Source organism: Gekko japonicus, unplaced genomic scaffold (assembly GCF_001447785.1).
Source record: "Gekko japonicus isolate JY-2015 unplaced genomic scaffold, Gekko_japonicus_V1.1 scaffold281, whole genome shotgun sequence".
NCBI classification, from domain to species: domain Eukaryota; kingdom Metazoa; phylum Chordata; class Lepidosauria; order Squamata; family Gekkonidae; genus Gekko; species Gekko japonicus.
Genome location: NW_015174281.1, coordinates 888,381 through 900,271, shown reverse-complemented (window position 1 = coordinate 900,271; position 11,891 = coordinate 888,381).

The window sequence follows — 11,891 nt, the reverse complement described above, 5'->3', positions numbered from 1 at the left end:
ACCAAAATCACTTCCCGGTGAGGAAATGGCAGCTTTGGAAGGTGGACGCTAAGGCATCACATGTTTCCACTGAGCTACCCCACCCCAGATTCCACCCTCCCCAGGAACCAACCCCAAATCTTCAGAAGTTTCTCAAACCTGAGCTTACTGACCCTGAAATTTCAGGGTCTGAGATTGCTCCTCAGAGTCTGCAGGGGAAGAAGTTAAATCCCAAGGTCCGGGGCACTCCTTTTGTCATCCCCCCCAAAAAAACAACAAACCAGGAGGATTCACCTTAACTCAGCAGATATCATTCTCTGCGTCTATCGTACACCATTAAACTCCACACCATGCTATTTTTATTTATCCTCACATTGGTAGATCACCTTTCCTTACATATTTGGACCGCAATGGTTTATAAAAAAGCATGTTTACACACACTACAGTGGAAACGATAAAACCACAGGCCAGCATCATCTTGACTAAAACAGCAGCAGTTCACGTCCACAACAATAGTTTATACAAGCAGCCAAAAAAGCAAATGCAGAAAAACCCAGTACAGTCCTATTTCCATTTATTATTTCTTTATAGCCTACTTTTCCCATTGACAATCAAGACAAATTACAAAATATTTTTGAAAAAAATTATCAACCAGCATAAGACATCCAGTAAACAATTCAGGAGGCCTAGAATTACAGAGCTGGAAAACAATATTCCCCCACCCCCCCAAGAAAGCTTATACCCCCTCCTGATAAGGCTGCCAAATTGGGCCGGGGGGCGAGGAAACCCCCACTTTGGAGGCCTGATTTCCGCCGCGGTGGAATCGGGCCCGGGGGAACCCCGCCCCCGGCGTGCGCGTCACTAGGAAGTGACGTGGGCACGCTGGGCATGCTGGGGGCGGGGCCACGGCCATACAAGGGAAAATTCTATGGTTTTCCCTTGTATGGCCGTGGCCCCGCCCCCAGCGTGCCCAGCGTGCCTACGTCACTTCCGGGTGACGTGCACGCGGCGTGCGCGTGCACTACGCACGCGTACACTCACCTGACGCCGGCCGGGAGCCCCCTGCTCCCGGCGAAGACTGATTTGGCAACCCTATCTCCTGAATGCAAACAAATCTCACATCCATTGGTAACCAATCTTCCCTCTCGTGAGCCAAAATTCTACTTCATGAGCCAAAAGACCTACTAGGATTAGAGTTGTGAGCAAGAAGAGAGAGAGAGCCCCCCACGTCACTGGCGACAGGAGGCCCACAGAGGAGCCCCAAGCCACATTCCCAGAAAAAAGCTGTCAAGGGTGGGAGAAAGGTGGACAAATGGCCTTGGCCTTCCAGACCTCCTTCCCTGCCAGAGAGTGGGGCCTTACACCCCACCCAGGGTGCTGGTGGTGGGAGGCCCAAGGAGGAGTCCCGGGCCGCGTTCCCAACAAAAGACTGTCAAGAGGGGGAAGGTGGACATGCAGCCTGGGTCCCCCAGACCTCCTTCCCTGCCAAAGAGGGTCAAGGGGGCAAATCACCTGATGAGGCAGCAGGTCTTAAGCAGCATTAGGGATGGGCATGAATGCAGGAAACTGAAAGGGTTCCCATTTTACCAGCTTCCGTAGGCGGTGCATGAACCTGGAAGTGATTACCCCCACCCTCCCCCACCACACACATACAGTCACACATGTGTGCTCACTTCCAGTTTTACGCACTGCCTATGGAAGCCAGTTAAACGGGAGCCCTTTTGATTTTCCCCGTTCATGCCCATCCCTAGGGGCAACTCCCAAGTCTCTCTTCCATCTGTCAGGACTCCACCAACCATCTTGGGAGTGACCCAGTTTCTCCCCTGAAGGGGCCTCAACCTGGTTGAGCATTACCAGCAAAGTCAAAGGCCCACATTTCGAGAGAGTTACCCTAGGGCTGCCAACTCTGGGTTAGCGAATCCCTGAAGATCTGGGGGTGGAACCGGTGAGCGAGGTTTGGGGAGGGGAGGGACCTCAGTGGGGTATAATGCCACACAGGCCACCCTCCAAAGAAGCTATTTTCTCCAGGGGAACTGATTGTTGTCAGCTGGAGATCAGTTTTATTCTGGGACATCTCTAAGCCCCAGCTGGAGGCTGAGTACCCTACATCCAGCACTGTCTTAACTCGTTTTGCTACCTAAACAGCCAGATCTGAAGAACATCTGCCAGGATTGGAAGCAAATTTAGAGAGAGAGAGAGAGTTTTAAGTGCCACCAAGTTGCTTCCAACTGGGGCATGCAGGGTATACCAACACAAAACCAATTTAGCCATAATTGCTTCACCTTTCAGAATGGTAGTTGTGGAGAACGCTGAAGGAACCTCACAGAACTACACATCCCAGATTTGGAAAATTTTGTATCTGAGGCCTGGGTGTCTGCTAAAGGCCAACAAGTTTATAAGAAGCCTCAATACACACAGTCCAAGTATTCATTCATCACTGAGAGGGAACAAAACACTTTAAAAAGCCAACAAGTTTTTCTCCGTAACTTCAAACTCACTGAAAACAAAGCTGATTCAGGGATTTCTGTCTACAAAGGGATGGCATTACACACAATCCAAATGTGCTTTGCTTCCCAGGCATGAGGGGCCCTCTTCAAGGGAAAATTGGCACTGAAATAAATCAGAGGGCCTATTTGCCATGATGTGGTACTCTGAGTGGGCGGGCAAGGCAGGTCGCTTCAAATCAGAACCAGAGTTCTCATACAGTGTTGCTAAAAGGAATCTGGTTGAGGAGGGAAATATATTCTGGGCAATAGCACTGCAAGACTTCAATCCGAGAACTTGAAATGCGATTCTCTTCTTAGGCCCATTCTGCATCTAACATTTGCCCTGCTGGAACAGAAATCCCCCTCTACGTTGCATGCCACTTTCACTTTGATTCTCGGATTTTATGGCAGTGTCCAGGCTTCATGCCGCTTTCACTTTGTTTGATCTCTCGGTTTTATGGCAGTCGTCTGCATAGATTTATGGCAGTTTTATAGCCATTCAGTATGGCCTTGGCCCAGAGTATTTGGAACAGAAAAAGATATGGCTCAAAACCACATTCAAATACCCTGGGCCAACGCTGTGCTGACTGCAGAGTCACCCCTGAATGGTCTTAGTTAAGCAGGGGTGTAAATAAACTGGCTTGAAGCTCTCTTGAAGGGAGGCAGCCACCATGGCTGAACCCCTGCTTCTTCCTCAAGTTTACATGGCTGAGGCTTAGGGTTCCCAAGTACTTACCGTGATCCGGCAGGGGAAACATGCTCCCCGGCCGGACCATTCCTCCCTGTAACGCACCATGCTGTCGCCAGGAAGTGACGCTGGGTGACGCTCTGGCAATGGGACTGAAAACTCAATGGTACCATCGAGTTTCCAGCCCCATTGCCAGAGCGTCGCCCGGCATCACTTCCTGGTGACGGCATGGTGCGGCGCGTCTGTTGTCCCCGCAGGAATGATCCTGCGAGGACGTCTGTGTCCCCCGCCGAATCACGGTAAGTACTTGGGAAGCCTGCTGAGGCTATGAACTGAGATCTATTTGTAAGTCAGCTTTGAAACCTTCCGGGAGACACCTATGGCGCTAGGCAGTACAGAAATGCTGGTGTTCATCTTTAAAAACAATTTTTTTTTTGCCTTTTTTTGTTTGTTTAAATGGACATTTCTGATTTGCCTCTTATAATAAATATGTTTTACTTTTTGAATATAAAGCTATGCTTTTGTCCCCTCTGCCTACATGTACAATCCTGACATCTCCTTCTATATAGAGGCATATTATAAAAGGTGTTCTGGGTGTTGTTCAAATCACAGATAGGGTGGATCCAACCAACTTTTCTGCTGGTGAAAAAGGGTCTTCCTAGGCCCCGGTCACACAAAAGGTTTTGGGCCGGGAGAGGGACGGATCGGGGGCGCAGCAAACGGGCGCGATCCCACCGCAACATCTGGGAAGCGTTGTGCACCCGTCCCCGTTCCGGCCGTTCCACCCGAAAAGGCACAGCAAAAATAAACCACCTACCGAGGTGGACCTTCCAGCACGGCCGCATCAAGCCCGGCCGTGGGATCGCCGGTGCGTCCTTCTGCCGGCGCATCCCAGGCTCCTGGCTGAACTGCGCATGCTCACACATGCGCAGTTCGGCAGCCTCCCTTTCCCCACCATGGCTTCCCCCAGCATCTGATCATGCCAGGGAGGGAATGCGCCGTGGCTCAGGGGATCAATGTGATTCCGCTGCCGCGTGTTTCTTTGGTGCAGCTTTAAAAAGCCGCACTTTGCCCATACCTCCCCCCCCCCGTGTGGCAGGGACCTTAGTCTACCAAAAATGGCTATGAAGGGGATCATGGGATCTGCATGTACAAAAGCCATGTGGGACAGGGCTGCGGTAAGGAGGGGAACTGAGTGAAAACTCTGTTTGAATCCATATGTTTCATGTACCCACAATACTGAGACGGTAATAGTTTGTGTATTTTTTTTTAAAGGTTACAGAAGGGATCACAGTACACTGTGTGGAATGTGGACTGTCTAGCAATGTCTACCTAAAGTGTGTATGTGGGGGGGGGATCCATAGTTTCTGTGCCTTTGTTTCCCCAACCTCCCATCTGCCCTGCTTGCCTGCAAATGGATAAACTCAGCTTTTCCCTTTCCCAAATTAACATGTATGGGGACTGTAATGATTCCAAAAGGTACAGTCAGAGGAAAGGGTTAACCTCTGTGATTGACAGAGCAGAGGAGGAGGTGTGGATTGGAGAAAAAGGATTCTCAACTGCCAAAATGGGCAGGGGGGAGAGAAAATGCAGAGAAAAAGAAGAGTGAGGAGTGTGAATCGGGGGCTTGTGAGAGAGACAACTCAAAAAAGGATCCCTAGGAAGAGGGATTGGTGTGGTTCTCTGAAAGATTCCATGAGATTGAGTCTGTACTAGGGATGGGCACGAACTGGGAAAATGGTGGTTTGTGGTGGTTCATGATTCGTTGATTACATGAACCACGAACTTTCACTAACTTTTCCCGTTTCCCGAACCAGTTCATAGTTCATTCAGTTTGGGAGTTTGGGAGGTGGTAGAAAAGCCCCCTTGTGAGTTAGAGATGCCAAACTCACAGGGAGTCTTCAGCAGGCTTTCCTCCACCCGCCCTCCAAGTTTGGCAAAGATTGGACTTGGGAAGTCTGAGTTATAGCCCCCAAAGCAGGTACCCCCAGGAAAGCTCAGCTCTAGTCGCCCCTTCAATCAGCCATGCAGCAAGCAATTCTTCCTAACTCCATCTGCATTTGCATTTTTAAATCAGTTTCATGCTGCTGTGACGCCGTCTTTCTTTATGCTTGTTTGAATGTTGTTTGGAGAAGATTCTTTTAAAGCAATGCAGAGGTGCAATAACAGTGGAGCAACCACGAAAGGGCAATACTCCTTGATTGGCGAATATTGGATTTGGGATGTCTGAGTTATAGCCCCCCACAGCAGGTGCCCCCAAGAAAGCTCAGCTCTAGTCTCCTCTTAAATCAGCCATGCAGCAAGCAATTCTTCCTAACTTGCTCTCACACGACAACTAACTCCTCTCTCTTCCTGCTGCAAAGCTGAGTCAGAGTGTGGTATATATACAATCTGCTCCCATAGAACAGAATGGGAGCTCCGTGGTTGGCTCCCAGAGCTGCCAATCAAGCTATGGACAACTGCTGTTGATGTTTCTAGAGGTCTCCAGCAGTCCACCCCAAGCTTTGCCTAGGAATTGATTGAATCGGTGCCAGGCTGTCTGGAGAACGAACTGTTCTAACAAACCAAACGAACCTCCATGGAAGAAAGGTGGTTCATTTTTGGATTTGGGAGCAACATGAGCAAACGTCAGTTCAAAACGAACCATGAAACAGCCTCGTTCATGCTTGAACCGTGGTATGTTTCTTGGTTTGTGCCCATCCTTAGTCTGTACCCAAGGGAGGGCCAGACTGGAGAATACGAAACATTCACCTCAAGGGAGAGGAGATGTATTATGAACCTTGAGAGAGAGGAAGGCTCACAGGAAAGTGGGAATAACATGATAACGTCTGCCTAATGTTCTCTATTATAAAGTCTATCATTTATATTCAACTAAAGTATCAATAGAAACTAGACATTTTCACCTTGTTCTCTATAATGAAGTTGTGTTGTACGCGTTAATTTCCCTCTATTGAATATCTCTTTCCAGGACTACTCCCAAGAAACACTACCCAAACCATCTTATACTACCCTCATTAACCAGGGCCTAAAATTTAAAAAAGGGACAAAGGACCACAAGAAATATTGGCAAACATTACAGGGATCCAGAAAAGAAATGTCTCGGGCAACCAGGGACTGTGAGTCTTATGTAACTGGAAAGCTCTTGCCGAGACACTGAGAAGGTGCAATGGTTGGCCGGAGATGCGCAAAAACATTGGGATATTGGGAAATCATCTTTGAACAGCGTGCCTCTCAATGCTCGTATCTGCTGATGTTGAGTCACTCTCTTCCTGCTGTCCCAGCTTTTCCTAGCAAATTGAAACCAGGCAGTGAAGCATCAGAATAACAGTCAGATCTGAAGGCTTCTACCAGTTTCCCAATGTTGAAGGGAGGGGTGTGGCTCTGCTCAGTAGTAAAGCACCTGCTTTGCAAAATGTCCCAGGCTGAGTCCTCGGGGCCTTCAGTTAAAAGGATCAGGTAGCAAGTGATGTGAAATACCTCAACCTGAGATCCTTTAGAGCTGCTTCCAGTCAGAGGAGACAGTACCGACCCAGAGATATCAATGGTCTGACTCAGGTTCTTGAGTTGAAAATAATTCTGTTTAGATTTGGGACATTTATGGTTATTTCCAAATACGGTGCTGTTTGGAGCTGATGGCAATGAGTAAAATTCCAACGGCACATCTCTCCTGCCTTCTGCTTGGCTAGTGTTTCCTCATTGGCCCCAGCAACCTTTGTGAATAATCTATTCCATGTTTCACTCGCGGAAAATGTAATGTGCAATACAGTATTCTAATACAGCCTGCTGTATGAAACGCACATGCTGAAAGTTTGGGAAAGGCATATAAGAGGCGGTTTTTATGGAGTGGCTGTTGATTACTAGGTAATCCCCAGCCCTGTTCTCCTGTACGCTGCTATTTTATTTATTGATTGTTTTTATGCTGTTTTAATTGTTGTTATGGCATTTGCCTCTGTTGTTAGCTGCCCTGAGCCTATTTGGGGAGGGCAGGATATAAATCTAATAAATACATAAATACCTTACTGTCTTATGTTACACCAGTTGGCAAAAGTGGTACCTTTTGTGCCCATACCTGCTGGCGTCTTGCCTCTCTGAGAATCAAAGGAGCTGCTGTTTTGTCTCAGTGTTTAGTCTGGATTGGTGCACAGTGCTGCCGACTTCTTCAGAAGATATATATATATATATATATAGTGTGTGTGTGTGTGTGTGTGTGTGTGAGAGAGAGAGAGAGAGAGAGAGAGAGAGAGAGAGAGAGAGAATACACACACACACACACATAACATCTGGATTCTTACGGCTATCAGAGACCACACTACCCCAAATATTTATATGAAAACATATATGCCACCTCTTCAAAGGCAGCTTACAACTAAAACATTAGAAACAAAGCCATTAAAACACAAGCATAAAAAAGGCTCACCCCAAATCATACAAGTAGGGTTGCCAGCCTCCAGGGGGTGGCTGGAGATCTCCCACTATTACAAGTGATCTCCAAGAGACAGAGATCAGTTCACGGAGAGAAAATTGCCACTTTGGAAGGTGGACTCTATGGCATTATACCCCACTGAAGTCCTTCCCCTCCTCAAATCCCACCCTCCTCAGGATCCAGCCCCCAAATCTCCAGATATTTCCTGAACCTGAGCTGGCACGCCTACATACAAGCCATAAAACCAGGCCAACACCATTAAAACAAGCCAGGGTGTAAACAACAATATAAAAGACACGCTGAACAGTCTAAAATGCTGTTGGTGAAAAGACCCTTAAGCCAGCAGCAGACCATAAAATGTTTAAGAGATAAAACCCCTTCACCCTTGACAGTTAGGGCTTATACCTGAGGTCAGTGTTCCCTCTAAGCTGAGTTAGTGTGAGCTAGCTCACAGTTTTTTAGCCTCTGGCTCGCGCATTTTTGTCTTAGCTCAGGAAGGATGGCTCCAGAGCAAACTAATTTTTGCAGTAGCCAAATCGCTCGCTCACAACTTTAATGCCAGTAGCTCACAAAGTAGGATTTTTGCTCACAAGACTCCACAGCTTAGAGGGAGCATTGCCTGAGGTGTCTCCTTAATGGCACCTGGAGGTCTCCTGTTATTACAATTGATCTCCAGACAACCAAAAACAATCCCCCTGGAGAAAACAGCTGTTTTGGAGGGTGGACTCTATGGCAGCGTACCCTGCAGAGGTCCCTCTGCTCTTCAAACTTCATCATCCCCAGGCTCCTCTATTCCCCAAACAACCCAGAGCTGGCAGCCCTAGGTTATGTTAGCAACCCCAGGGCGATATCACACACACATTCCATGTTGAGGAGGTAGGACGTCTGGCTGAAACTCTCCGTGACAAAATACACCCAATTAAATTAGACACACGGCCTGACCTTGCTAAGCTTGCCATCTGACCACAGCCTGACAGCATTTAAAAATTAGTCAAGTGGAGTAACGCAAAGTATTTTAGAATGATGGAAGTATCAGTTTGATGGTGTGGAGGGGGGAATCCCATTCTCAAGCAAAGGGAAGTTCAAGTCAGCAAAACTTGACCACCATTCAGGAAGCCATTAATTAGGTTAGGATAGGGACCCAGGAAACCACCGAGAGCGTTGGGCCCAAGAAATTTAGTCTTCACAAATCAGTGGTTTCAAATACAGAAGAGCAGGCTGGGCTCTTGCTTCAAAAGGAGGTTGTAAAGCAACCTGGCTAATTTCTACAGCTTCAGTTTACTGCCTGAGAGAGACATTTCAGGACAAATTATGCTTGGGGGAGGGAGAGGCAGGGAAACATCCACTTTGCCAACACTTTCAGGGAACTTTTCAAGTCAAGCCAACCCAATTCTTGAATTGCCATTAAAACATTACAAAGGATGCTTTCCCCTCTGAAACTGAAATCAACCTTGTACACGAGTGTTTGTGTGCCTTAGCGGTGTGAGAAGCAGCAACCCTTAAGCATCGCTATCAGCACTTTGCTAAAAACAAAAGTTCTGCATACAGGTAACTCAAAGCAAGAAATGTAGATGTATCATTTCTCTGATTTTACATGAGTCATTCTACAATTTTTATTAGATAGAGTTTAAGGAAGAGCGAAGAGCTATTCAGCCCAACTCTCTGACCTCAGGGCATCTTTTTGCCCTCTGAGACTTCGCCAAGCATTGCCCGCACCACTTTCAAGCCTTTCATTACAACCAAAAGGTCTGGAAGATTAATTTTTAAAAGTAAAACCTGGGCTTCTTAGGAAATGGTTTTCTGCGGTCAATATCACACATTGTGGCTTTTCTGTGCTCCTATGGGCTATACCACAGCCTTTAGGACAACAGATCTGTGTGATTTAGAGGTCTGAAACAATTGCAAAAAGAAACCAAGGATAAGCATGGTACAACGGTTAGAATGCTCAACTAAGATCGGGGAGATGTACATTCAAATCATGTCCCTCCCGAGCCATGAAGCATGGGTGATCCTGGGCTAGTCATGCTCTCAAAGGACTGTTGTGATGGTAAAATGGAAGAAGAGGAGAACCCTGCCTTGAGCTCCTCACAGGAAGGGCGAGATAAAGATGTGACGGACAGATATTGCTAAACAAACACCACCATCGCTTTATGATTGGCCCAGTTAAGTTATTACCTTGTCTCTCAAGGCCTTCCAAGTGTTTCCAAGTGTTTTCTGTCATGATACCTTCCTGAGGGTCATCCTTTCCATGAACCTCAGCCTGATTTCCATACAGCTATGACCTTTATTGCTATTTCACCTTCCAAACAAAATCTATACAAGCCTTTCCTATAATGTTGCTTCTCTTGTTCCATCTGTTCATTAGGGAGGCCTTACAGTTACACTTCGTCTGATTCTGCATTGGCTTCACCCTTCATTGTTTTACCAAACCCACGCTGGAACAGAAAAGGCGCAGCTCAAAACCACATTCAAATACCCCGGGGGCAACACTATATTGACTGCAAAGTCACCCCTGAATGGCCATAAATCTATGCAGAAGGTACTATAAAACCCAATGATTAAAGGAAGCGAAAGCGACATACAGTCTAGAGGTTACCATAAAATTCGATGATCAAAGAAAGAGACAGCAGCATGCAGAAGGGAATTTCTGTTCCGGCATGGGTTTGGTATAACAACAGAGGGAAAAGCCAATGCAGAATCACCCTTCTTCTCTTCCTTCGCTCTTTTCCAGGTTCCTTGAGTCAGCCACCCAGTGTTAGGAAGCCACAGTGTACGTTAGACCTCCCATTCTGTGTCCCCGGCAAATGGCCAACTTATCCCTTACCTGGATTGACCTGAGCTCTCACAGCACTTGGGATATCCAGTAGCACCAGAAGAGCTATCAATGCCCAGGTGGGAGTGAGCATCTTGGAACACTTTTATGACTCCGGTACCTATGGTAAGAACATGGAGAAAGAGAAACAGAGTCAGGATACATCATTAAGTCTTACACAGTAAGCAAGGCTGGCTCAAGGATTTTTGCAGCTTAAGACCCTAACTTAGGGACAAACTTACACACTTTAGGTTGGGTCTACAGTGCTGGGGGAGAAGCAGCTACCACCTTCCCCCGCCGCACCGTTTTCTGGACCTAAAATGGCTTTGGGGAGGCACTATTTTCACTGGGGAAGGCAGTTCTCTACCTGCTCTGTCGTCCTGATCTGAATCAGACCCTGGCATGCTTGGAAACTGAGTTCCCAGAAGACAATTCACTGTTGCTAGATGACTGACAGAGTGAAGGCCAGTTCAGTGGATCCAGCCCCCAACTGTAGAACACTATAGTTTGGCCCTTTAACTGCAGTACCTTCAGAGAGCAGTCCTAAACACTGCCTCCAAACAGTTTAGGATATTGGCATAACTGGAAGATAGAACCTCCAAAGGAAGTTTAGAAAACTTAAAGGTAAAGGTTCCCTTGCTCGAAAGCCAGTCGAGTCTGACTCTAGGGTTGCGGTGCTCATCTCCGTTTCAAAGCCGAAGAGCCAGCGCTGTCCGAAGACATTTCCGTGGTCATGTGGCCGGCATGACTAAACACCAAGGCGCACGGAACGCTGTTACCTTCCCACCAAAGTGGTACCTATTTATCTACTTGCAATTTCTTGCTTTCGAACTGCTAGGTTGGCAGGAAACTTATTGAGGGCCAAAAGTTAAAAACATAAATAAATACAGACCAAAGAGCATTTATTTCAGAGACATATAAAAACCTTGTAGGGGCCCAAATAAAGCCTCATAAAATGTTCAAAGTGACAAATGCACAAAAAAGAACATTTCGGCTCACGAGAGCCTTCTTCAGAGGTCAAATAGTACAAAGTACAAAAGACACCATGCAACAAAGTCCCTGTAACACATATGAGGCAATAAACAATTAATAATACAGGACCAAAAATGGAATGTTCCAATCTGGAATGGAATGACACACCAAAAGATATTTATTTGGGGCTACAAATATATCTGGCCTTGTGTCAGATGTAGTTGCATATACTGGAAATAATATCAGTACCAATATGTACCTTCCAGTTTAGGTCCTAAGAGTACAAGTAAAATTGCCTTTTCAGGGACAATGCGGTTTTTGTTTTTGTTGTCAAGTCACAGCTGACGTATGATGATCCCTCGGACTGCAAAGAGATCAAATCAGTCAATCCTAAAAGGAATCAACCCTGATTGTTCTCTGGAAGGCCAGATACTGAAGCTGAAGCTCAAATACTCTGGCCACCAAATGAGAAGGGAGCACTCACTGGAGAAGACCCTGATGCTGGGAAAGACTGAAGGTCAAAGAAGACGG